The sequence below is a fragment of the Carcharhinus amblyrhynchos genome, chromosome 11 (genome assembly GCF_965287045.1).
Source record: "Carcharhinus amblyrhynchos chromosome 11, sCarAmb.v2.hapA, whole genome shotgun sequence".
NCBI lineage: Eukaryota > Metazoa > Chordata > Chondrichthyes > Carcharhiniformes > Carcharhinidae > Carcharhinus > Carcharhinus amblyrhynchos.
The window spans coordinates 17,914,917-17,938,091 of record NC_137334.1 but is presented as its reverse complement, the minus strand read 5'-3'; the positions used below and the strand labels follow the sequence as shown (position 1 = coordinate 17,938,091).

The 23,175-nt window shown below is 40.3% G+C and overlaps 1 protein-coding gene across 6 annotated transcripts in view; it reads left to right on the top strand.

The window, feature by feature from the left end:
• The window catches only part of LOC145349943 (double-stranded RNA-specific editase 1-like), a 262,569-nt gene that overhangs the window by 36,886 nt on the left and 202,508 nt on the right, over positions 1-23,175 (top strand). The window contains exon 1 of one of the 6 annotated variants that reach the window (XM_080198641.1): positions 3,799-3,833. The exons of 1 other annotated variant lie outside the window; for it this stretch is intronic. The gene's annotated coding sequence lies outside the window, so the exon portion shown is untranslated. Of the gene's footprint in view, positions 1-3,798; positions 3,834-4,774; positions 4,868-5,156; positions 5,180-6,150; positions 6,165-23,175 lie in introns of those variants that run through there. 4 more of the 6 variants (XM_080198646.1, XM_080198644.1, XM_080198639.1 and 1 more) reach the window with 4 other exon arrangements.

Sequence of the window (23,175 nt, the reverse complement as noted above, 5' to 3'; positions counted from 1 at the left end):
TGATATCAGAAGCCAGAGGGTGGTTGTAGAGGGTTGTTTTTCAAACTGGAGACCTGTGACCAGCGGTGTGCCTCATGGATCGGTGCTGGATCCACTATTATTTGTCATTTATATTAATGATTTGGATGAGAATATAAGAGACATGGTTAGTAAGTTTGCAGATGACACCAAGATTGGTGGCATAGTGGACAGTGAAGAAGGTGATCTCGGATTGCATTGGGATCTTGATCAATTGGGCCAGTGGGTTGATGAATGGCAGATGGAATTTAATTTAGATAAATGCGAAGTGATGCATTTTGGTAGATTGAATCAGGGCAGGACCTATTCAGCTAATGGTCAGGCGTTGGGGAGAGTTACAGAGCAAAGAGATCTAGGAGTACAGGTTCATACCTCCTTGAAAGTGGAGTCACAGATGGACAGTGGTGAAGAAGGCATTTGGCATGCTTGGTTTTATTGGTCAGAACATTGAATACAGCATTGGGGCATCTTGTTGAAGTTGTTCAAGACATTGGTAAGGCCACACTTGGAATATTGTGTACAGTTCTGGCCATCCTGTTATAGAAAGGATATTCTTAAACTAGAAAGAGTGCAGAAGAGATTTACTAGGATGCTACTGGGACTTGATGGTTTGAGTTATAAGAAGAGGCTTGATAGACTGGGACTTTTTTCTCTGGAGCGTAGAAGGCTGAGGGGTTATCTTATAGAGGTCTATGAGGGGTATAGATCAGCTAGAAAGTTAATATCTTTTCCCAAAGGTAGGGGAGTCTAAAACTAGAGGGCATAGGCTTAAGATGAGAGGGGAGAGATACAGAAGGATCCAGAGGGGCAGTTTTTTTCACACAGAGGGTGGTGAGTGTCTGGAACAAGCTACCCGAGGTAGTAGTAGAGGCAGGTACAATTTTGTCTTTTAAAAAGCATTTAGACAGTTATATGGGTAAGATGCATCTGGAGGGATATGGGCCAAACGTAGGCGATTGTGACTATCTTAAGGGTTTAAAAAAAAAGCAGCATGGACAAGTTGGGCCAAAGGACCTGTTTCCATGCTGGAAACCTCTCACTCTGAGTCTGCTTTATTCCCAATGGAATTCTTTGATCAGGCGGAGTCTCAACTTGCTCACTTTGAATTTGAATGGACAGCTGGGTTAACTGAATGTTACACCCTCATTGGCAGTGCCTGCATCAGTGAGAGTCCACTTGCCAACAAATCAGCATTCGCTCTTCTCGTGCAGCATAAATTGTTGTTCCACATTATGGTGATTTCTTCCAAGCTATCCTGATGAGTGCAAGACAAAAAGATTTGATAGCATTTGTGTAACGACCTTAATCAGGCAGTTGAGGTGAGCCTGTTAGAATATGAACTCCCTGATAAAGGGCCAAATTGATGGGCCAATCAGGGAATCTCTTGCTTTGTACTTAACAAGGAGTGTCAGTTCCTCTGGCACTCCATGTAGACTGCTCACTGAAATCAGTCTGTATGCTGTTGTCAGACTCTTGTCAATAAAGGGATTTGGGCAAAGGGGCTTCCTCCTTCAAGGACTTATTACAATTTATGTATTTGTATTCCTGTTGGCTCACTGGAACTCTGCTGCACTAATGTATGCCCAGGAAGTGATAGATCTAGCATGGGAAAGAGAAGCAGTCATCAAAGAAACCACAGACCGTTAATAAAACTCAGTTTGTGTTTAACCAAAGTCTGTACCGCGTACCATGTCTCCAGTACACTGTTTTGCTAATTTTTAGTTGCTTAAAAATTCTCAAGGTTGTAGCTGGGGAAAAGATGAACTGAAAGATGACACTGAGTAAGGTGGTTGTGGGAACTCTTTGTAAGCAAGTTCCACTCTGAATCACATATTTAGAACTGTTTACAATTTTCTAAAGCACAGGTGTTCTTTCTAAGGCCACCAAGACGTGACCTGTTGGAATCAAGTCACACCTTGTGAAGTAGAGTTGACATTCCAGCGTGTAACCCATTGAGCATTGCTGACTGAAGTTTAAGGGTTTGGCATTAGCTGGTTGAGATATGAGGTGTTTGAGTATTCCTCAGTCAGGCTGTGTTTGTTTGCATTCTTGGTCTGAGGAAGCCCACTGGATGAGGAAAGGCAATGTTTGGTTTAAAGGTGGAAGAGTTAATACACCTAAGGAACAGGATGACCTCTCATTTTGTTCTCAATTTCCATCATTGTTCTTTTGCTTAAATCATCCTGAGTGTTTAAGCTGCAGGTTACACCTTCATTTCTGGCATTGTCTCCTCTTGTTTTGTAATTTGAAAGCCAGTAAATGGCCAAATTTATACAACCAAACCCGAAGACATTGTCATTGAAAATCACTTACTGTTGATTGTTATTTTGCATCTGTGGGTCACACGTACAAGGGCTGTTTCTGCAATAGACATTCCGCCCTTGGTTATCCCATTGTCATCTCTGGTGCATCTGAACATGTTTAGTTTAACTTATTTTATCAGTGCCACAAAGTAGGCTTACATTAACACTGCAATGAAGTTTCTGTGAATATCCCCTAGATGCCACACTACGGGTGGCTGTTCGGGTATGCTGAGGGAGAATTTTAGTGTGACCAATGCACCTAACCGGCATGTCTTTCGCACTGTGGGGGGAAACTGGAGCACCCATGGGAAATGCACGCAGACATGGGGAGGAGAATTTGCAGACTCTGCACAGTCACCCAAGTGGGAAATCAAACCCAGGTCCCTGGTGCTGTAGGGCAGCAGTGCTAACCTCTGTGCTGCCTGCCACTGAAACTGGTCAGGGCACCTAAAAGAGCATTTAAAGAAAATTGCCAGTTTTATTATTTTTCTGTGTATATTTTTTCTTCACGTTTTAGGCAAACTATAGAGATATGTTTGTCTTTTAACATTTATCTGAGAGATCAGTATTTTGGTTTATTAACTTAATAATTGAATTGCTGAACAAATTTGTTCTTAGACACATTGAAATCCTCGGTTATTATTTTCCCCACTCTCTAATTTCTACAATCTCTATTTTTAATTTCTATGCAGGTAAGTTGCTTGAAATTACTACTGTAAGTCCTAAAATAGATTTAAGTGTTTTAAGTGAAAAATTCAAGCCACCCTTTTGTGGTTTGTGGGTCAGTGCAAATTGAAAGAAATATTGTCAGCGGAAGTCCATGTTATTAATTCGTGTGTGTACATTTGCATCCTCTTTCCCCTTGGCTTTTTTGTTTCCACGCAGTCCCTTTGTGCAGCTGCCTTTTAAAAATGACCACCTCTTGTGATGACATACTTGAAGGATTCTATTTAGTGGAATAAACAACCTGTTCATTTTTTTTGGCAAAGGGGAGAAACAGTGCTCGCTTCTTAATTTAGTTTTAATATTTCATTTGGAGCTGAGACAGCAAATGGGTCAAATGGAAGTTAGCAAGTGTCATATTTTGAGCTGAATTTTTTTTTACCCCTTTGCTTCAGAGTTCTTGGTTTCCACTCTACCTAAACGGAATAAATCTTTTGGCTGGTGTATATGTTTCTGATACGTTCCAGATGGTGCAATGCAGTCTGTTTTAGTAATTGAGTGGGTATTTGTGCAATCTGCTTTTGGATGAGCCAGAAGTTGTCCTTTATTTTAGCATTGATGTTGTTCTAAATGTTACTTTTATGCGCTGAATAATTTTGTTTTCGCTCGCTGGATGCTTGATTACCCTGTGGCAATGAATGTCTGAAAAGATTTGCCATCTCCAATCTTGTACTCATGCTTTCTACTGGCAAAGCAGACGTGATAATGCTGGATGAAGAAGATACATTTTTAAAATGGTTTTCTCCGTAGGAGCTTGCAGGGGTAAAAGATGTATCCAAAATGAGACTGGTTGGTATTGATGACGTTGTGTGTACTGTTGCAGGGCTGATCTGAAAAGTGCCCATGTTTTCAAGATGTCTTTTGGCTAAGATCAAGTGTAGTAACTGTTCTTATCAGTTTAATATCTTCAGGTGATTAAGCCTTTTAGAATGATTGATCTGTATTGGAAAGAGGAACAGAGTCAAAAGTTTGCAGTAGATAGCCAGTTAGAAAACACTGAGTGCTGTTAGGAGGGTGTAATTTAGATTTGAAATCCAATATCTGACTGCTACCAAGTGACTAATTCTCTTTTATACAGAAATAAAGTGACTGTTAACGTGTGTAATTAAGCATACAGCTGATCCCATGCCATTTGAATGTTAGTAATAAATTCTGATTCAAAATACCTTGGTGCAATTCAAATGACGACAGTGCTGCACTGTTTGGGGGGCTGGTGTTTGTCTTTCAGCTGATATCTTGACCAAGTCCCTAATCGCGCTCTAGTTGGACGTAAAAGACCCTGTAGCACATATTGGAGAGCAGGAAACCTCTTCCTCGTTTCCTGGTTGACACGTATCCCTTAACCTGCACCATTAAAGCAGCCTGTCTGGTCATTATAGCATCGCTGTTTGTCGGAGCTGGCTGTGCTCAAAGCGGTTGCCATGTTTCCTATCTTAAAACAGTCACAGTGTTTCAAAAGTACTTAATTAGCTGCACAGCGCTTTGGAGCATCCGAAGGTCGTGAAAAGGTTCTATATATACATGCAAATTCTTCCTTGTGTTCTTTGATTTCTGGTGATTTGCTGCCAAGCTGGTCTTTCAGTGGCTCCGTGTGGTGCCGTCTGTTCTTTTCCCTCATGCTGATTGGACTGTAAAGGTCACCTAGCAATGCACTTTATTCTACGCACGCGAAAGAAATGAACAAGTTGCAACGTATGAGCAGATCCGTAGGTGAGAGTATCCTGCTGAGGGCTTCCTTTTGAAGCTCTCATATTATCCTTCCCTTGAAGTTGCTAAGACCCATATCTCACTGGTTTCGCTAAAATTGTGCATTCAGTGCTCAGGTTAGTCATAAGCAAGGTCTTATTTACATCACCATAAATATTATTGATAATTGATATAAACATTTGTGTTTATGCAGAGATAAATATTTTTCATTCCATTAGATTGACAAGGTTTTTCAAAAGGCATTTTGGCTTTCCAGAAGAATTTGGGCACTTGAAACCTCATTTTGGTTCAATGCTAGTATGTCTTTCAGTCACGATCCGGAAACAACTTGTTTGTACAAGGTATTGGAGCAGCGTTCATAAGGATACTACTCGGCATGACCATCTATTCTCAAGTGTTAGTAACCCATGTCTCTCTAATTGTATAAGGTAGGAATAAAGGCTGTGGTATCCTTATGTTCTTATTTTAATGATGTAATGTAAATACAATGTTAAAGCCCCTAGCTGCATAGAGACATGCTTTGAACTGAGAACTCCTAATCTCATCTGAGTCTGCCCGTGCAGACCAGCAATGTTGTTTTGCTCACACGCAGAATCTTGCACAGAAGGAGACCATTCAACCCACAGAACCTGTGCCAGCTCTTTGAAACAGCTATCCACCCCCTGCGTTTTCCCCAAAGCCTTAAGTATTTATCCAGTCCCCTTTCGAAAGTTCCTGTTGTCTGAACTTTCCCCTGACCTCGAGCTGTAGTCTAGAATTTTGTTTAAGGGCAAATTCAGAATCTCAGGAATTAAAAACACATTCCATTCCAAGCTGGTCCTTTGTACGAATATGACATTAAATTGAAATATTGATTGAGAGAATATTATTGGAGATACTAAATGCTATTATTTTAGACTGTGTGCTTGTTAGTACTTGATTTGCATAGTTTTGCTTAGGAATGCATCAAAGAAGATGAAAAGAGTTTAATACGCTTGTTAATTGAGTCAAACTGTAATTGTGCTGACAATCCAGGATCATGTATGAGGACCCAGGATATAAACAAAAATACACTCAACACTTGGATTGTGACTGAACTGTCCCTGTCAATATGAGGTTCCCATTGGATACCGTTTACAGATCATGTGGTTGGAAATGTGTCATGGAAAATATAGATCGGCAATATATTGTAAAATCTTTATCTTTTTAGTTTGGTAATCATTTGTATATTTTTATTTGGAATTGATTTGTGCTCTATTGCACCAATTCCGGCTAGCAGCAATGCTCTGCTAATAGGCCAACTTCAACATAGTACTGAATATGTAATCAATGTTTGCCGTTTTGCATACTTAGTGTAGCACTTCTACGTTGCTAATGTTCTCCACAGAGGTGCTTCAAATCCTGAATACATGTCGGTGAAGTTAGTCCATACAGGTATTGCATGTTAAATTACCAAGGAAATAAGAGCCGTAGCAAACAGGGGGAGCAAAAATATTTTGTATCGTATTATATACTAATTGTCATTCTTTTCTTCCATGGTACATAGCTGGGTGATTTTAGTTAACTGGAAGGGCTGCTCATGTTTTAGAACAAGACCAAAAGAGAAAACGCTGGAAAATCTCAGCAGGTCTGGCAGAGAAAAGAGCTGACGTTTCAAGTCCAGATGACCCCAAGTGTCATCTGGACTCGAAACACCAGCTCTTTTCTCTCCTTACAGACGCTGCCAGACCTGCTGAGACTTTCCAGCACTTTTTTCTTTTGGTTTCAGATTCCAGCATCTGCAAAATTTGCTTTTATTTTAGAACAAGACAGCTGCAATTTATTGGTAGCTAGTTAGTGATCTCATTCTTGGAGCAAAACCTGTTTTCAACAATGTAGAAGAACAACGCTTTTGATTTGTTACCACCTTGATATTTTGGGTGTCCTCATTGAATGCTACATATCATGCATACCCACCATTTACTTAGCAGGCCTTCAGGAGAGGTTTAGGTAATGGCTTGCCTGTTGTGATGTTGATTTTAACCATATCAGGGTTACCTCAATTTTGGTGGTTTTCGTCTAGAGCTCTTGACCTTCTGTAGCCTCCCGACTTGGTCTTTGATCATGAGGATGGGTGCAGTGCAGCGCAGTGTGGGGTGTGTGTGGGCGCGGATGATTTTGATGATGGGTGCAGAGTGGTGCGGTGGATCCTGTTGGTCATTCTGCTATTCAAGATAGCAAGTCTGCTTGGAAAAAAATAAATTGAAATCAAGACTTGGTTTGCGAGGAGTAAAATTAAAACATTGCGATTGATTTACTGTGCACTTGCAACCCCAGATAAAGTGCCCGGTTCAGAGAAAAAACTGCTTATTTTTACTAATCTAGAATCATTGTGCATTGAAGTGATTTGTCCTGACCTTGTATTTGTCAACTGATCACTTCAAGTACACTTCAAGTGGTTGGCTGAGCCATTGCACATGATGGGATTTTCTTTCTAAAAATTGTTTCTCCCCTGCATTTTGGGATTGTGCCTTTAAATGTCTTGTCCTAAATCTTTATTTATTGCAAATAAATCAACAGTGAAGGTGCATCAAGGATAAAGCCAGAGAGAAAAGACAGAGCTGTTATTTATAAACTGATGAGGATGTGTTTTTCGGTTTACTTCAGCTGGAAAGGGAATTATTGGCAGGCGAAATTTTCCAGCTCTGCCATCGAAGACAAAAGCTTAAAAATGATGGGTAAATCCCACTATATGGGGATGAGGGTGAAAGGGACTACTTGAAATCCATACAGATGCAAAAACATGAAGGGCACGGCAGGGACTATTTGAAAGAAAATCTGCAGACACACAACATAAAATTCCAATAATGCAATTGGAAGGGTTCAAAACTCTTAGGAAGAAGAACTCGTGTTTTCATTGTGTTTTTCAAAACCTCTGGACATCTTTTTGCTTTGTAGCCAATGCAATATGTTTTGCATTACTGTAGCAATGTGAAAATGACAAGATAAGCTGCATCGTTGGTTGATTGAGGAATAAATATTGGCCAGGACACCAAGGGATAACTCACCTGCTCTTAATAACTTAATAATATTCTTAATATTCCATGGAATATTTTGCATCCATCCAGGCAGGCAGATGAGACCCCAGTTTAATGTTTCATTTGAAAGTCGGCTCCCCTGATGTGCAGCACTCCCTCGGTCATGCCCTGGAATGTCAGCCTTGATTTTTACACTTAAGCCCTGGAGTTGGACTTTGAAATTGAAACCTTGTGATCCAAAAAGGTAAGAGTGCTATCAGCAGACTTCCAACAGACCAAAAAACCTGCAAACAGACAGGAGCCTTAGATGAGTGTGAAATAGGTTGCGTCAAAATCCGGGAATTCCCTCCCACAGCATGTGGACAGCAGCGTTTCAAGAAGGCAGCTTGCCACCATCTTCTCAAGGACAGCAACTAGCGATGGGCATTAAATGCTGGCCAGCCAGTGACACCCATATCCCATGAATGAATAAAGAGCGTGTGTTCTTTCTCTATAATATTTGGCAGGGTAATCATCAATGTAAATAAAGTAAAAGTCTCCACTTGTCAGGACCAGGTATAAGACATTTGTTTTTAAGTGATCACAGCATCCGTGCGTGTCCCTTTTAATTTGCAAGTAAGTTAATTTAAATATAACAAGCAGCAAAGTTTCAATCTTAAACAAAATAAAGGTTTGTTTATTACAAAACTAAGACTATTAAAATTATTTCAGCACACTAAATGCAGAGGGGTATAAAAATATTTATAAAGATTAAATTCAATTCTGCCTTTCAAGATATCATTGTAGCTTGCACTTGAGCTGTAGCTTGTCTGGAGTGAAGGGTTGAAGTTGAAGAGTTGGGTTCAGCAATTGCAAAGATTTTTCTAATCGACCGACAGATACCTGCTTTTGCAGGTGGACTCAGCATTAGCCAGTGAGCGAAGGTCCCTTTTCTTTTCCTAGCTCTGCTGGCATGACGAAGTTTGCCTGAATTGCTTTTTCGACAGAGCAGTGATGATTTCTAGGCAGCTTTATCTGGGATTTCGGGTGGAAGAGAGAAACCTAGCTTTCTGATGCTGTTCACAGTTAATTCAACTGAACTGTGGGCTGGAATAGTCTCCCAAGGTTCCTGGGTTTTCTTGCAAAATGGCTGATCTTAGCTAGTTTATACAGTTTGAAACTCAAAATGGCTGCTGTCTCAAAGTATCCTGCTTCCATATTAGATATAGGATTAGCCCCAATAGGTCTGAGGCATAGCCATATCCATTATCTTTTAGCTGAGGTAATTAACCTTTTAATGCCACAGACGTGAACTTGAATCACTCCCATTCTTCCAGGATTGGTGACATTAAAAAGTAGCTCCAAAAAAGCCATTACCAGTGAATGTGAAAAGTGCTTTGAATTTCAGTTATCTTCACATATTTGGGTCTGTGTGGTGGTTGTCCCTTTCAGGGCAACACAGCAGAGTAAGGGTCACATGGCCTGTATTGCCCTAAAAGGGACAACCACCACAGTATATCTTGCAATCCATTTGAAACTTTCTAGAAGCGTAACAAATATTGCAATTGTAAAAGATCAGGTGACTTTTGGGAGCCGTTTTAAGGCTCCATTTAAAAGAGAGAATCTTTTAACAAAAGCTATATTATCATAACTGTGTGTTTGTGACACTAATCATAAAAGTTTCAAACAAATGGAATGGAATGTTCCAAGTACTGAGACAGGTTGAGATATTGATGGTTGTTTTTGAGGAAGTTGAAGAAGTGTGGGAGCATCCCAGTAGTTTGGGAATGATCCGAAGTGGTGCTCGTTTGAAAGACAAATGCTGCAAAAGCTGTTTGGGCAATTGGTATCTCATTACTTTTGTAATTATTCTCGCATGTGAATTAATCGATTATCTCGTGGGTAGGTTGTGTTTTGGAGCTCAGCTCTGGATCAAGTCATTTAATTCCTACAGTGCAGAAGGAGGCCATTCGGCCCATTGAGTGGGCACTGGGTTTTTATTGCTTGTTTTGCTCTCAGGGAGTTGGATGAGGTGGAGGAGGGGTGCCTGGTTAGGATGTGCTTTTGGAGGGATGGTGCAGACTCAATGGGATGGATGGCCTATCTCTGCATTCTAGGGATTCTGTGGTTCTTTGGACATCTGTTCTGTTGACTAAGTATATCATGTTTGATATGAATGTAACTGGAAGAAGGAAAAGAATTAAAAGAAAAGTGCTTAACACCTGCATTTTTCTGTGGTGAATTTGGGTTATGTTTATGTAAAAGCTACAAAAAATACAAATTTATATTAGCACTTCTGCAGTAGTCCGACACCCCAATCAAGTGCTTTAGGAATGTCTCTGTTATAATGCAGGAAATGCGACAGCCAGCTTGCACATGGAAAGCTCCCGTAACAAAGTTGATAATAATTAACTAATCTGTTTAAGTGATGTTGACTGAGAGATAAATATTGACCATGACACCCGGGAGAACTTCCCCCACTGTGCAGAATAATGTCTTGAGACCTTTATGTACACCTGGGACGTTAGACAAGGCTTTGACTTAGCATTTAGAACCATAGAATTACAGCTCAGAAACAGGCCTTTTGGCCCTTCTTGTCTGTGCCAAACCATTTTTTGCCTAGGCCCACTGACCTGCACCTGGACCATATCCCTCCACACCCCTCTCATCCTTGAATATTAAAAGTGACTCCGCATTTACCCCTTTATCCAGCAGCTCATTCCACACTCCCACCACACCCTGCGTGAAGAAGCCCCCCCTAATATTCCCTTTAAACTTTTCTCCTTTCACTCTTAACCCATGCTCTCTAGTTTTTTTCTCCCCTAGCCTCAGTGGAAAACGCCTGCTTGCATTCACTCTATCTATACCCATCAAAATCTTATACACCTCTATCAAATCTCCCCTCATTCTTCTACGCTCCAGGGAATAAAGTCCTAACCTATTCAATGTCTCTATGTAACTCAGCTTCTCAAGTCCCGACAACATCTTTGTGAACCTTCTCTGCACCCTTTGAACCTTATTTACATCCTTCCTTTAACTAGGTGAGCAAAACTGTACACAATATTCTAAATTCAGCCTCACCAAGGCCTTATATAACCTTACCATAACACTCCAACTTTTATACTCGATACTCCGATTTATGAAGGCGATTTATAAATTTAGTCTAATTCTTCAACAGTGCAGCACTCCTGCTCAGGAGAGGACTACATTATTAACCTAGATTTTTGGGCTCCCATTCTCACTAGGTGCGCTTCCAGTTCTTGCTGGGCACGCCTGAACTGGTAGTTGAATTCCTTTGAGCAGAATCATTTCTCTTGATGTTTAGTTACACCCTCTCTAGTTTGGAATCTTGCAGCAAAGGAAATGCCATGATGGAGGGAACATTAGACAACAAGCGACCAGAACTGACACAGGAGAATGTCAAGTTTTAAACATTGTGGTCTAATTTTGGATATAATAATGATACAGGCAAGAATAAGAGGAGTGAAGTTTGAAGATGTTGTATACTGGAAGCATGATACATGGGTAGACTTGGTTTTAAAATGAAAGGAGCTTTATTGATGGTGTGATCTCTTAACGTGGCAGCTGCTTCTCTCTCTGTTTCCCAGACTAGGTCTATGACACCATTTCCGGTGGACACATTAGTACAGTAAAGCTCAAGTGAGCTGATGATTCCAAAAAGAGTTTTGAATTTGTGCTGCAAAACTAGGACAAAGTGCAGGAAAAGTTGAGTTGCTGTACAAAGTCCAACGGCAGAATCTAACAGTTTTTGGTATTGGCTTGGATGATGTTGAAGTTGGGAGGTGTTCAAAAAAAGTCAATGAAACCACTTGAGCTTTGGTTTGTTATTTGACTCTTGGAAAACATAGATTGTGTTTGCTCCCATTACACACACCAAGCTAGCTGCTGTTCCACTGAATTGGGTTGTTTCTAAGGGCAGCATTGATCAGAAAATATGTCACAAACAATTTGTCTCACAGGCAGGGCAGGGCGCTCTGTATTTGTTTTATTTGAATACACATATTCCTAGATCTGTGCATCCACGGTTAGCTGATTAATAGTATGGTTGATCTTTCTCTGTATTGTGTGTGATGTAATACATGAGGAATATTGTTTGCTGTTCCACGCTTTCCCCATTCCTGTTGAGTAAAGGATGCGATAATGCTTGATGCTGAGTCTGTTGAATCTTCAACAATGCTGTTGCTAGTTTGAGCGGATGTGAGAGCCATGCTAATGTTGGGGAAAACTGGTGTATGATTGCACTGGCGCTGCTGTGCATTCTACAGCCAGTCAAGACTGCAGAGCTTGCAGTTTCCCATTTTTATCGAAATGTAATCTGTATAGAACAGTCCCTAGATAACGCTTCAGTCAAACTTGATTGCGCTCTACAGTTGCTGATCTTCAGTATCCATCTATGTTTGTCTTTGATTTCCAAATACAGTGTGTAATCTCATGCACTGCCATTAATTTTAATGTCATTGCAATGTGGTTCGCATGACCAATAACTTTTACAGAAACACAGTGATGTCCACAACTGAGAAATAACTGGACTTTGTTTCTAACTAACAATGTTGGAAATGTTAGAAAGATTGAAGTATTTACTTCAGACAATCCTTTCACTTTGAGTATTGCATGTTCTTGGCTTTTAAAGGCAAAGGTAGTTGCTAGAATCTTATTGCATAGGCATCTTAGTTAACTTTGAATTTTTACCGCAACATCTTTGCTTTTGGTATAAGACTTTAGCTCTGAAGCACTGTGGTGTTAGGTGGACTTTGCAGTTGCTGGCTGCTAGGGAGCGTAGCATTTTCTACTAACCTTCTTAGGATGAGGTTATAATGCAGGATTTTGTATTTGGAACTGCCTTGTATCTGAATTTGGCCAACTGCTTCATTCCAAAATGAAATGTATGCAGGTTTAGACTGGCTCAACCTGTCCCTTAATCCTTATTTACGATATTCCTGTTTTGAGTCATAGATATACAAATTTTCAGTCTACAACCTCTTGTTTTAACCATATATAACATGTAGGATTGTAAATTAATTCTACTGCAGATTAAATAAGATATATTTCCAATTTTTTATTTAAGAAATTAGCTTAGTTTTTGTTTTCATGATGTAGAGGTGCTGCAGTTGGACTGGCGTGGGCAAGGTGAGAAGTCTCACAACACCAAGTTAAAGCCCAACAGGTTTATTTGGAATCATGAGCTTTTGGAGCGCTGCTCTTTCATCAGGTGAGTGCCATTCATCTGATTAAAGAGCAGTGCTCTGAAAGCTCGTGATTCCAAATAAACCTGGTAGTTTATTTTCAGGCTTTCAAGGATGGTGGCACAGTGATTAGCATTGCTGCCTCACAGCACCAGGGACCCAAGTTCGATTTCAGTCTTGGGTAACTGTCTGTGCGGAGTTTGCATGTTTTCCCAGTGTCTGTGTGGGTTTCCTCTGGGTGCACCGGTTTCCTCCATCACTCAAGATATGCGGGTTGCTCTCATGCTAAATTGCCCCTCAGTGCCAGAGGGACTGGCAGGGTAAATTCAGGGATAGGGCCTGATTGGGAGTGTTGTTGATGTTGGCTCATTGGGTGCCCTTCTGCACTGGAGGGATTCCATGATGTCTCAAAAGTGCCAAACACTTTTTTCCATTTCTTACGCCTAGCAGCAACATCAAATTGGATAAAGGAATGTGGAAATCTGCAAACTCTGAGTCAGTACTTGGGGTGATGTTAAATTGATAGATTTTTGTGAGGCAAGGATATTTAGATTTGAGGAACCAAGGTGGGTTAATGGAGTCGAGGGACCCATCAGCCATTGAAGGCAAGTACGAACAATGATCTATTTGAATGGTGGGACAGGGTTTAGTGGCAAAATGGCCCACTTCTGTTTGGAATAGCTTTGATTTAGTTCTCGAATAAAGCTTCCTTTGATCTGCCCTATGTGTGTGTGAGAGCAACCATTCGCTACCGACCACACCAGCCTTTTTTTGTTTCCTTTTACCACACAGCTACACTCGGGGCTCTGAGTGAGTTCCAACTTGGTGTGAGATTCCTCAACTGATTTTTAAAGGGCAGTTATATTTTCATATGACCGTGGTATTTACACTGAAGTTTCTGTTGTCTGAAGTGTTAAACTCATAAATGTACTCAATTACTGAATTGTTGGATTGAGACAAATTCTATGGTGTTGCCCCTGTATCCAGCTACACTAGCTTTATGCATGAATTAATCATTTAATTTCTGGCTGAAGTTATTTCTTTTGGAATTTGGTGCCTGACAGATCAGCTGCATAAAAATCTTGAATTTGCGGGTTAGAATTGATGTTTTCATAAGTGTTTTCAGGACTAATGAAATGCAGTGACCAATTGACCGTCAGTATTCAATTCTGGTTCCCCCTTCTCTATAGAAGGAGTTCAGAGAAGGATTACCATACTGATTCCTGGGATGGCAGGTCTGTCATATGAGGAGAGACTAAGTCGGTTAGGATTATATTCACTGGAGTTTAGAAGAGTGAAAAGGATCTCATAGAAACTTATAAAATTCTAACAGGGTTTGACAGGCTAGGCTCAGAAAGAAATTTCTGAAAAGGTGGGGGAGTTCAGAACTAGGGGTCATAGTTTGAGGATAAGGGGTGAACCTTTGAGAACTGAGGTGAGGAGAAATTTCTTCACCCAGAGGGTGGTGAATGTGTGGAATTCACTATGATAATATAGTTGAGGCCAAAATGTTGCCTGATTCCAAGAAGAAATTAGATATCGCTCTTGGGGCTAAAGGGATCAAGGGATATGGGAGGAAGGGAGGATTAGGATATTGAATTTGATGATTAGCTATGATCAAGTGAATTGCGGAGCAGGCTCGAAGGGCCAAATGGCCTACACCTTATAGATTCTATTTTTTAACTGGATGGCACCACAGCTTGTGTGAGCTCCAGTTGGGCAAGTATAGATCTGTATAGATCTTGGCAAGTCCTTTGCAACTTCCTGCTGGAGTCCTGCAGGGAAAACTGATGGATCAGTTCTTGTGGAATCTATACAGTGCTGAAGGAGGGCATTCGGCCCATCAAGTCTGCACCGACTCTCTGACAGAGTATCTTACCCAGGCTCTATCCCTGTAACCCTACATATTTACCCTGCTAATCCTCCTAACCACATCTTGGGATGCAAAGGGGCAATTTAGCATGGCCAATCCACCTACCTGCACATCTTTGGACTGTGGGAGGAAACCAGAGCACCCGGAGGGAACCCGTGTAAACACTGGGAGAACATGCAAACTCTGCACAGACAGTAGCCCAAGGCTGGCATTGAACCTGGCTCCAGATGCTGTGAAACAGCAGTGCTACCCACTGTGCCACCGTGCTGCCCAATGGAAGGAGCATATTGATGAACTATATGCAAAAATAATTAAAAACCTGTAATATTTGAGCTGAAAGAAGACAGTAATGCTGGAGAGTGAGACGAGCAACAATAAATCACATAAATAGTGTGAAAGCAGTTGGAATAGCTGAATTACCTTGTTGGTTTTCTTTCAGTAGTGATGGTGGCTGTTTCTTGCAGGAACGCAAGGGACCGCTTGTGTATTCCAGCTTGGCTGTGAAGCCAGATTGTGGATTTCCATGGCTTTCCACAGTGCAGGCAAGCACGCGTTAGCCGATTGTCTTTTTTTTGTTGGGACTGTACAGTCCTCCAAGCTTGCTCGTTCATTGCTATGTTCAAAAAAGAAAAAATAAAACAAGAGTCAGCAGGGTTGGGATATAATAGATTGTAAGAGCTTGTACAAGTGTATGAAAAAGAGAGGACCTCAATTAAATTTCGAGGCTGAGGCAGGAGAAAATTATCATGAGGAAATGGTGGAGACGTTGGCGTCACTGTAGAAGACATAGTCTACAGTGGGTAGAATAGACGATCACCGAGGGGCTGATCGGAGCGAGGAGTTTGAGGTGATTAATATCAGCGGTGAAAAACATATTGGAGAAACGTCAGGGAGGAAACCAGACATCAATCACTGGGAAAATGCTAGAATCTTTTACTATGGAAATGTCGATGTGATTTCATGGAAGTGAAATATTGTTTGACAAACTTTTTGTTTTGAGGGTAAATAAAGGGAACCAGTTAGTATAGCATACTTGGATTTCCAAAAGCGTTCACGGGGTGTCATTGAAATCAAGGGCTCGTGGAAGTAGAGGTCATGTGTTTGTGTGGATTGAGGATTGCTCAGTGGGCAGATCGAAGCTTTTCAGTATAAATAGTGAATTTTCAGATTGTTAGGCTGTAGCTAAGAGTGCTGCAAGGATCAGTACTGCGGTCCCATCTGCCTACAGTTTCTATTGATGACTTGGACAAAGAAACCAAGAGTAATGTATCCAAGTTTGCTGGTGACACGAAACTAGGTGGGAATGTAAACCACGAAGAGGACACAGACTGCAAAGAGATATTGTCAGGTTAAGTGAGTGAGTGGGTAGCAAGGTGGTTGATGGGATATAATGTATGGAAGTGTGAGGTTATTTGCATTGCTGGTAAGAATAGGTAAACAATTATTTTTGAAAGATGAGAAATTATTTAAAATGTATGTCAGAGAGACTACAGTGTACTTGAGACTTGATTGGTGTCTGATGGAGTTAAAAGATATGGGGAGTGGGCAGGAGAGTGGAGCTAAGACTGAAGACCAGTCATCATCATTTGAGTGACAACTGAGTCTCGTGGTTGAATGGTCTATTTCTGACACTATTTCTTGTGTTTTTATAATCTTGAAACCTTGTTACTCAATGGCGGCAAATTTTCTATAGTGTCTGCATTTCAGAAGTAATTCATTAACTGTGGAAGTATAAATTCGAGTTCTTCATTTCAGAGATGCACTTGTAAACTGTTTTTTGTGAATTCCTGCTAATAAATTGGAATACTACTTTTGTTCAAGAATTGCGAAGTCGCAGGCTCCTTGCTTTTGACTCTGGTGACGGGTGATGTTTAATTTTCTTACTGCACAAATTGATAGGCAGAATAATAGCTTCTATAGAATGATTTCCGGAAGTTTGTAAAGGTTTAGCATTAGCGTGGGTTTTGTCTAGTGTTTTTTTAACTGAATAAGGGATTGAAAAATAGCTTTACTTATAGCATCCCAGTTTAATATCATGTATTTGTCCTGTCTTAAGCCTGTTTTGAGAGCAAGGGATAAAAACAGCCAATTCAAATGTAAACACCTTTTAAATTTTTTTTCAGTTTGATTTGTTTCATCTTGTTCAAGTTGTGGGGAGAAAACAGGATTAGACTATTGAGTTGGACAATCAGCTATGATAATGAGTGGTGGAGTAGGCACGAAGGGCCAAGTGGCCTCCTCCTGTTCGTATCTTCTATGTTTCTATAAAGCTTGCTCATTAAAAGTCAGTGACTTGCTGAAGTCTTGAAAGCAGGTTAGGCAAAGAAATTTCCATAGATGATGAAAAAGGAACGGTTACAATAAAAATTTGTTTCTAAGAGGTTGATGGGATATAATGTATACTGTGGAAGTATAAATTCGAGTTCTTCATTTCAGAGATGCACTTGTAAACTGTTTTTTGTGAATTCCTGCTAATAAATTGGAATACTACTTTTGTTCAAGAATTGCGAAGTCGCAGGCTCCTTGCTTTTGACTCTGGTGACGGGTGATGTTTAATTTTCTTACTGCACAAATTGATAGGCAGAATAATAGCTTCTAAAGAATGATTTCCGGAAGTTTGTAAAGGTTTGTTTTATCATTTTATCATTTAATGAACCATTATCATTTAATCAAGATTACTAAACTCAATAATCACACTTTTTTGTTCAAGTGTGTAGCAAATATTGTTTCCTTTATTGAACTTCTCTGGGTTGAAACTGCAATGCAGTTGCGATATTTAAAATCTGGCTATCAGAAAACCGAGCATTTTTATAAGCTGCCATGTATCAATTTTAATTGTTATTAAATAAGTAAAATAACTTCCTGAATTTGGCTAAGTGCTGCATTGGCATGGTGGCATGCCAGACAAGTGAACTGATTTGCTCGCTGGTCTTTCCCTGTATTCAGGTATCCTTGACCCCCATCTGAAACCTTTATTAATTTTTTCAAGCATTATTTCTTCACTATTATGTCTTTTTTCCAACTTTAATTCAAATAAACTTATTCATTTGATTTTGGTCAGCATAGTGGTACGGTAGTTTGCACTGCTGCCTTACAGTGCCAGAGATGTGGGTTTAATTTAGGTTTCGGGTGACTGCAGAGTTTGCACATTCTCCCCGTGTCTGCATGGATTTCCTTTGGGCTTCGGCTTCCTCCCAGAGTCCAAAGATGTGCAGGTTAGGTTGATTGGCTGTACTAAATTGCCCCTTAGTATCTGGGGGATTATCTGGGTGAATATGTTGGGTTACAGGTTTAGATCCTGGGTGGGTTTAATGTTGGTGCAGGATCGATGGGCCGATTGACCTCCTTCTGCACTGTAGGGATTCTATTTCATGTGTTTTCTATTAATTTAGTTTCAGGTTCTGAATTTTTTTTTCTCTGAAAACCAGCAAGATCCAAGATCTGGGATGGACTTGTTTGTGAGGTTGCTGATTTTGGAGAGGCAGAAACTGTATTGGTTTTGATTGGACCTAAATGGTTGTGTGGTAATTATACTCCAAAGTTAAAAGGAGCTGTAATATGAACTGATAATGTTGAGAAAGATTAACTGAAAATATTTGAGATTTATTATTGTCCCTTGGACAATGAAGGTCAGTAAAAGTTCAAAGAAAATGCTCTTTAATGTAAGAAGCAGCAATGAAAAGTTAGGTTATGTACATAGAGGTAATGCAACCCTCAAATGTGTGAATGCGGATGATGTTTTTGTTGGGTTTTTGATATGATCCAATGGGTGGTAATAGAATCTAACAAAAGCATTGATTTCTTGGGCACGCTATGATCCATTGTAAAATGATCCTCCCCAAGGTGCTTCGGTGATGCAGCAAGCTCTCAGCAAAATGTAACAATGCCAGACTTTTAGCTGTGTATTTCCAAACGCAACCTGCCCTCTTATTTTAGAGACTAACCAGTTAACAGTCAACCAGTGACGAACATTGAAAAATGTGAAAAGTACAAATATTTATGTTAAAACAGATGAGATTTATCGGTAGAGCGTTTTTGTCAGTTGTGTGACAGTTTTAGGGTTGGGCTGAAAATTCCATGCCTCCCTCCCCTTTTTGTGAAGTTTTGTTTATTGTACTCTGGGGAAGAGCATGAGCCTGAAAAGGGCATGAGCCTTTTATCGATATTATGCAGTTTGTCATGTTTCACCACCATGGCAAATTACAGTTCCACTTTAATTTTTTTTAAATTAAACTTTTAATTTAATTAAACTAAATTAAATTAGTTTAATTTGACAACTGACAAGATGAACTTTTTAAAACACTTGCATTGATATGGAGTGATGGGTTTTGGCTTCCAGTTCACCTGAGGATGGTAGGACTGTGGCGCCATCGGGATCGGGGGCTGTATTCACTGGAATTTAGAAGAATGAGAGGGGATCTCTTTTCTGACAGGGTTGGACAGGCTGGAAGCAGGAATGTTATTTCCTCTGGCTGGGAGGGGGGGTGGGATTCTAGAACAAGGGGCCACAGTCTCAGGAGACTCAGGATACGGGGTAGGCCACTTAGGACTGAGCTGAGGAGAAAGTTCTTCACTCAGAGGATGGTGTAAGTGTAGAATTCTCTACCACAGAATGCTGTGGAGGCCAAGCGGCTGAATATATTTAAGAAGGACGTCAATAGATCCCGCGACTCTAAAGACGCCAGAAAATATGGGGAGAGTGCAAGAGTTATGATGTTGAAGTAGAAGATATCAGCTGTGATCATTTTAAATGGTGGAACAAGCTCAAAGGACTGAATGGCCTACCCCAGTTTCTATTCTCGATTTTTGAAAAACACCAGGTGGAATTTTCCCAGCAGACGCGACAGGATCATGCAAAGGGCTTGGGTGGGATTCTCCAGTCTTGGGGCGAGCATGGTCAGAAAATCCTGCCCGTTGATTCACACACCTGACTAACTGTGGCCCTCCCTGCATCAAGTCAGGGATACAGGGGACTTTGGTCATGACTTTATGCAGCGTATACTTTTTGACATCAGTCTTACTCGTGGTGACTTTTCATCTATGACATTTATGAAATTTACTCTTACGGGCTGAAGAACACAATTACAACAATGTCCATTTGTGTAGCGCCATTAGCATAGCAGAACCTTCCAAGACCGCTTAGGATTACAGCCAAGAAGAAGTGGCAAGTGGCCATCGTCAGAACGTAGAAGAAAAGTTTTGGTATAAGTGCTATCAGGTGTATGAAGCCATTTTTAAAAGAAGTCTGGCAGGAGCACAAAGCAACATTTGAATATTTGGGATTCTATTAAAGATTATAACGACTTCAATTTTGCTCTTTTGACTTGTTGCCATCAGAGCCCTTCCATCTGATTGGCTTTACCTTATTGCCAGCCATCTGCTACACTTGTTATGTGTTTATTTACCATCAAGCAAAATATCAAAGCAATTTGCATCCATGTTTCCTCTGTGTATCTAATCCTCTTTATCTATGACCAAAGCTGCGTTAAGATTTTGCAATCTATTCACGTTGAGTAAGGAAGAACTAGTTTGAGTTTATATCCCATTTTTTCTCATTCTTGAGATGTCTCAAAATCTTCAAACTAATTGCTTTTGAAGTGCAGTCACTGTTATGTTGGCAAATACAGTGAGCAATTTGCATGCAACAAGATGCTACAAACAGAAAATTAGATAATCAGTTATTTTCTGGCAGTGGCTTAGGAATACATGTTGACTATCACTCAAAACTCCCCCACCTCTTTCGAATAGTGTCCTGATATCTTTTATGGTCACCAGGACAGGCAGAAAGAGCTTCGGTTTTTCACCTGATTGACCACAAGTCCATCAAGTAATGGTGCGCATGTAATATCCTAGAGACCCTGTGGGAAAAGACGGTGGATCCCACAGCACTGAAGCTCTGGCCTACTTTGTGCTCTAAACCTGAGATGGGGCTTTGCCACCTTGCCATGGAATGCTCTCTTGGATTGTGCCATACCACCTAACCTCATGGAACTCTTTATGGAGAGAGACATCTTTGACCACAAGTCCATCAGGTAATGGTGCACATGTAATATCCTAGAGACCCTGTGGGAAAAGATGGTGGATCCCATCAAATGGTTTCCTGAGCAGGCTGTCAAGATCATTTCAGAATGCTCCATCACCAGAACTTTGAGCATTGAGTAAATTGGCTTTGGGCAAATCAGATTGAGAGAGATGAATGTGTGGCTCAACTGGTGTGAGAGATATTAGTTTTGAGTCATGTGATATTAGCACCAGTACTGGGGAAAGAAGGAGCTGTTTCGTTGGGACGGTCTTCAGCTGAACTGCACTGGGACCAGCGTTCTGCTAAGTTGAACAATGAAGGTTGTAGAGAAGGCTTTAAAATAAATAGTGGGGCAAAGGATCATACGAGAGCTTATGTTTCATGAAGAAAAGTTGAATTCTGTAGCACTTCCTCTAATATTCAGTTGAAACGATTTGACGTGAACTTGACAACTCTTATGGATAAAGAATATTTATGGACAAACATAATCCTGAACTGGGGTTTGAGCATTCTCAGAATTAAGCTGTTAATTGCAGACCCAACCATTCTGAAAACTTTAGCGAATTTCAGGCTATTGGTCTCTTCATTGCATCTCCTGTGTATAATGTAGAAGAGTGATTTTCAAGGTGGTTGAAAGAGTTAATTATCCCTGAGCAAACTTGGTGCTGTGAGAAGCAATTTAATAAATTGATTGCAGTCAGTGACTTGAGATTGTGTAATCATTGCGACTAAAGTTGTCTGTTACAATGCACTGGAATGCATGTACTAAAATATTCAAAAAGTTACTGTGGAGAAAAAAGGAGTTTTGAACGATGTAATTTGTACTTTGTGCATTGTACGTACGGATGTATGTAAATCAAGAAAATGATTACCTAAATTACAATGAAGGTCCACTTCCTGAGATTCAACAAATTATAGTCCAGGTCAGAAACTTCGAAATATTCTATGAAGTCTGCCTGGACTATAAGTTTTTCACTTTGAATTTAGCACGGGCAAGTGTAAGAGTTTCATTTCAGGTATGATTCAAGTGACCCACTAGGGAGCTTTTATCAAACAAAGTTTATTTAACAACAGTTAACATATAAGAAAATTAGCAATAACTTTTACTAATTACAAGAAAAATCAATCATGATATTGTATATATGTTAACAGCTAAAACATACTGTTTTAACACTCACACCCTTATAAACATATACCCCTTTCCAAGCTTAGCACAGAAAATAAGAGTGCTCATGTGATGCTGGATTTTGCAAGTTTGCAACACCTGCTGTGAATCAATCCTTTGGATGAAGAATTGGAAATTTTTCCCCATCCTGAAGCTCCTAGCACACCTCGAAATAGAGCCACTGCTTGCCTCCAGCTTTTAGCCAGCAAACAACCAACAGCAAAATTTTCACTCCAGAGAGGCAGGAAAAACTGCTTCTAGTCTGCAGTCCAAATAGCTCCTTACTAGACAAGTGGCCAACAGAATTTTCAATTGCAGGGAGAGAAAGACATGCTTTTCACTCTGGAGTCCAGACAGCTTCTGACTAAACTGAGAGAGACTATTGGATTTTCCCTGTGAAGGAATCACCTGACCTTGATTTGTCAATCAGTCTTCCCCCAACAATTTTAAAGGGTCATAAACTCCAGGATATTGCATTAGGCCCAGATTAATAATAAACAGAAGGCCCATTATATCGTTTAGCAGGAATAAAAGGACATCTACTCAGGCAGCCTGGTGCTCCAATTAAAAAAAAGGGCTGCTTATAACTGCAGTGAACATGCTTAAAATACCCTTCTTAAAGGCACAGTAGCTTCAAGATGTGAGATTTTGCTGTAATCCAGTACTTAATAGGAGCACACTTGCCTTGCACATTCATTCGTTAACACACTGAAAAGTTATTTAAATGTCCCACAGCTTTCAGAGTCTTAGTAAATAAAGATTTGCAAAGCGCGACAACTAGTGCAATTAAGAGGGTGTGGTTCAACTTCCCCTGGCTATCCTGCCCAAGGAAGAAGGAGTTCAAGAATGGGTCTGAAGAGGATCAGTTCAAATATCTGGGCCAGAAATGCTGGGCTCCACCTTGGTGCAAATAAAACAGCAGAGCAGCAATCCCACTGCCGTTCTTTGGAAGAATGAATTCATTAGCTACTTGGCGATTTTACATTTAGCTAGAAGCTACTAAGAGGAATTAAGATTTTGGAATACCTTTTTTTTGGATCAGTTTGTCTGCTGTGTTTTGAAATCAACAGAGAAAATGCTGAAAATTTGTCAAAGCTGGATCATCTGGACTTGAAATGTCAGCTCTTTCCCCTCCTTGCAGATGCTGCCAGACCTGCTGAGATTTTCCAGCATTTTCTCTTTTGG